We start from the raw sequence: 4,422 nt of genomic DNA, 5'->3' as shown, positions 1-4,422 counted from the left end.
ACAGCTGAGCACTTAATCACTGCACCACCAGGACTCTTGCCATATTTGTCTAGTACTCGTTAATTTTAAATAGAATATTTGTCTAGTAATTGTCAATTTTAAACATAATATTTTTAAAGTTAGGTTAAAAAACGTAGCTATATATAAAATGAAATATTTTTCTCTATGCTTTTACTGTGGAAATTTATCCTATACATTTTAGTATAATAGTTATTTAAGGCTTACATTTTAGAGAGTTTGTATATATTAGTGGTTTTCAAAATTTTTGGTTTCAGGACCTCTTTATACTCTTGAAAAAGTATTGAAGACCTGAGAAAGCTTTTGTTTATGGAGGTCATCTATTAATATTTACTATATTAGAGATTAAAACTGAGAATTAAAAAGTATTAGTTCCTTAAAAATAATAAATTCATTAAATGTTAGTATGACTAATATAATTTTATAAAAATAGATTCCCTAAAACAAGAAAAATTTAATGGGAAGCGTAGCATTATTTTACTTTTTGGCAAATATCTTTAATGTCTGGTTTACTAAAAGCTGGATTCTCATATCTGCTTCTCCAGTCTGTTGCAATATAATGTTTTTATTGAGGTATATGAAGAAAATTCAGCTTCACACAGATGATGTTGTTAGGTGCTGTCCAGTCAGTTCCGATTCACCGTAACCCTGCATACAACAGAATGAAACACTCCCTTGTCCTGTGCCATCCTCAAAATCATCGCTATGTTTGAGCCTGTTGTTGTAGCCACTGTGACAGTCCATCTTGCCACAGCTCTTCCTCTTTTTTGCTGACCCTCTACCTTACCAAGCATGATGTCGTTCTCCAGGGACTGGTCCCTCCTGATAACATGTCCAGCGTACATGACACAAAGTCTCACCATACTTGCTTCTAAGGAGCATTCTGGCTGTACTTCTTCCAAAATAGATCTGTTAATTCTTCTGGCAATCCATGATATATTCAATATTCTTCACCAACACGATAATTCAAAGGCATCAATTCTTCTTCGGTCTTCCTTATTCATTGTCCAGCTTTCGCATGCAGAGATATTCAGTTGGAAAAGACTGTATTAGCAGTCTTTTCAGATAATTGGGGATATTTTTCTTTGATAGTACACCAAAACTCAACAAGTGTTAGTTGCTTAAAAATTAGTTGCAATATGGAATTTGAAATATACTAATGGACTTTTTGTAATCAGTTACATTAAAATCCATTTATCTTTCTTGCACCTTGAATACATCTTTTACTCAAGCATAATTTGTATCATGCATTGGTTATTTGGAAAATACTGGTTCTTCAAGTTATGTGAATCTTCCAAATATTACACATAACGAAATATGAAATAAAATATCAAAAATTCCTATTTATTAATATCACTACCATTTGCATGAGGAATGCCCTTAAGTATTGAGGAGCTATTAAGTTCACTGTGACAGATTCTAGTTTTCCCAGAATTTTAACTCAGAAGTTCAACTGTATCATTAGCAACAAATACTGTTGTTTTCCTTAAAGTGATAGGCTCATTTTATTTGTGTTCGAGAAAGTGCCTGCCAAGTTCCAAGTCTGAATAACCATAATTTGTCAGTCATTCTTTCCAGCAAGCATGGGTTTCCATGAAAAATGCAAGTAGTTCAGCTTATAACTTGCCGTATAGCCCAAGTGCGTTCCCTGGGGAGTGCCATTGTACTTCTGCAGTCAGCACGGGTGCTCAGTGTGCAGTTTTCATTTTCTCACACAGACTGTTGAAAGGCTGTGTACTCAAGTGTTGTGATTTAATAAAATTGATAATTTTTACTGCTGTATCAAGGGTATTCTTAATTGAAGCTGGCTGCTTTTTTTTTTTTTCTTTTTATGCAGTGATGACTAGTACAGTTTGGTGCCGCTGCCTTGATTCCAGTTAAAGAGCTAGCAGTTTGACCCAGTATTGCTTTTGCACTGTTGATACAAATGTCAACAGAGTGAAGAAGGCAAATAATGTCTTAGTATTGTTTTAAAAATAGTTTTGACCTGGTAGACTCTGAAAGGGCTTTGGGGAACTGCTAGTGTATATTATTGCGCTTCATGTAAATGCTTTAATTATGATGGGTTATGCTCCTAAATAGTTTGAACTCCAAGATATATAACTGGGTCTTGAGAATTTGCTTCTGCTTTCCCCATCTGGCTGGGAGCTGCACCTAAGCCAGGGTGAAGGACCAACGTCAAATCAAAAACCCATTGCATTCGATTCTGACTCATAGCGACCCTATAGAACAGAGTAGACCTGCTCTATAGGGTTTTCAAGGCTATAATCTTTACTGAAGCAGACTGCCACATCTTTCTCCTGCAGAGCAGCTGGTGGGTTTGAACCGCTGAACTTCGGTTAGCAGCTGAGAGCTTAACCACTGTGCCACCAGGGCTCCTGGGACGAACATAGTAGTATTATATACCGGCATTAGCATTTTAGGAGGAGGGACAGTGGCATTGATTTGAATTTTATAGCATTTGTTCTCACTCCCCACCCGCCTCAGGTACAAGTGCTTCCTGAGAGAATTTCTTCAGCTGTTTCGACTTAGATAGGAGAAAAAAGTTATCTCAGTCTCTATCTTTTATCTATATCTATCTCTCTACATATTGAACAGGACCGAACTAGCGTATCTCGGTGAAATTCTGTGTAGCTGCTGCCTTACTCCTGCCGACCTCCTTCCAGAAATTTTATTGAGTTCCTGGTCAGTGCTGAAGTTCATGGTGGTTTCAGTTGCTAACCGAAAGGTTGGCACTTTGAATCCACTTAGCAGTGCCACAGAAGAAAGGCCTGGTGATCTCCTCCCAAAAAATCAGCCATTGAAAATGCCATGGAACACATTTCTACCCTGACACACGTGGAGTTGCCATGAGTCAGAACCGACTCTCTGGTAACTGGTTTAGTATATGCTAAGCTTTATGTCAGAGATGAGAAGGACCTCCTCTAGGAGCTTATGTTTGGAGAGAAGAGAATCAACATGTAGTGCAGTGCCTGCTGTTATAGAAGTTAGTATCATGTACTTTGGGGGCTTCTCCATAGAGGTGCTGTTGTAGTTTGGTTTTAAAGGAAGAATTGGGGGTTGGCGTGGCAGGGGAGCAGCAGGAGTGAGGCACAAGAGGAGCCAGGAGTACAATGCTTTGGGGGACGGAGTGGCCAGAAGCGACTGTGGTAACACAGGCTGGACATAGAGGCTGCAGCAGGAGAGTGGGGGACCAAACCAATATCACACCTGTTGGCGTGGAGTCGAAGGGTGGGCAGACAGGCTGAATTCATATCATCAGGGATCTTGATGGAACTTGATCGTGTGGGCCAGAGGTTCTCAAAGCCTGGTGACGTTTTAGAGCTTCATATGTCTCCCCCTAGACTCCCAGCAACACATCCTCTGGAGGAGCTGGGCAGTCCGTTTTAGCTGGCCCTCTGCGATTGAAGAACCTTGCCACGGGCCCAGGGGAGTGCAGTCAAGGCTTTGGTTTCTTATTTGAATTTTCAAAAGGTCACTCTGAGGCCCCTGGGGAGGGGGTTGAGTGTGAGGAGTTACAAAATGGTATTTATCGTGGTGGGTGATGTGGGCTGGGCTGAAGGCGGCAGAAATGGAGGTAGGATGGGTTTGCTGGAGATGGTTCTACAGGACTTTATTGCTAGTTGAGGGCTCACAGGCGCCGAGGACACAGGTGTGCTGTGCTCTGTGACCTGACAGCCCTCAGGTATGTAGAGGGGTTTTGAAAAGCCCTTGCTGCCTTGTGTCTTCAGGGAGTCTCCTTTACTGAGAGTGAACAGATCAATTCAGGTAGCTCACCTGAGCCTCTCAGGCTCCTCCCTGAGGACGCCTGCTGAAACCATGGGGACAGCCCTGCAGGGTCGTCACGCTTGCAGAGTCCAGAGTCTTAGCAGGGCATCCCCGTGCGTGAGAGCAAGGCAGTCATTTCACTCAGATATGCCAGCTGTTGACAAACGAATACACAGAACACAGTGTTCAGATGCCGCGGGCTGCGTGTTGTCTGTGAACTGGTGCAGGATATCCTCTTCCTGTTTGTATCTTACTAGTCAGTAGAATCGGTAGCTCCATTTGACATACGCGAGTGTAAAGATTGGTCTCCAGTTTCAATTATGGTGATTACTCTTCTGCTTGAACCATCATTCTTCAGGTATTTTCTGGTTCTTTTATTTCTTATACTTCTTTGTTTTGCAGATTTGCAGGACCCCAGGCCCTTCACGCTGTGATCATCAGTGGGTTCCTGAAGTAACTGGGAAAACAGATGCTTCCAGGGCCAGCTGAAGTGTGTTTGCATGTACACTGAAAACCTTCTTTCTCTCCGCACGCACGTACACAAGAAGACAGGCTTGTCCTGTGCACACTCGAGCGTTCCACAACCGATGAAAATTAATTTCAGAATCAGATGGAGCAACCCAACACCACTGGGCT

Source organism: Trichechus manatus, unplaced genomic scaffold, assembly GCF_000243295.1.
Source record: "Trichechus manatus latirostris isolate Lorelei unplaced genomic scaffold, TriManLat1.0 scaffold00002, whole genome shotgun sequence".
Taxonomy (NCBI): Eukaryota; Metazoa; Chordata; class Mammalia; order Sirenia; family Trichechidae; genus Trichechus; species Trichechus manatus.
Note: the sequence above shows the minus strand (reverse complement) of the source record.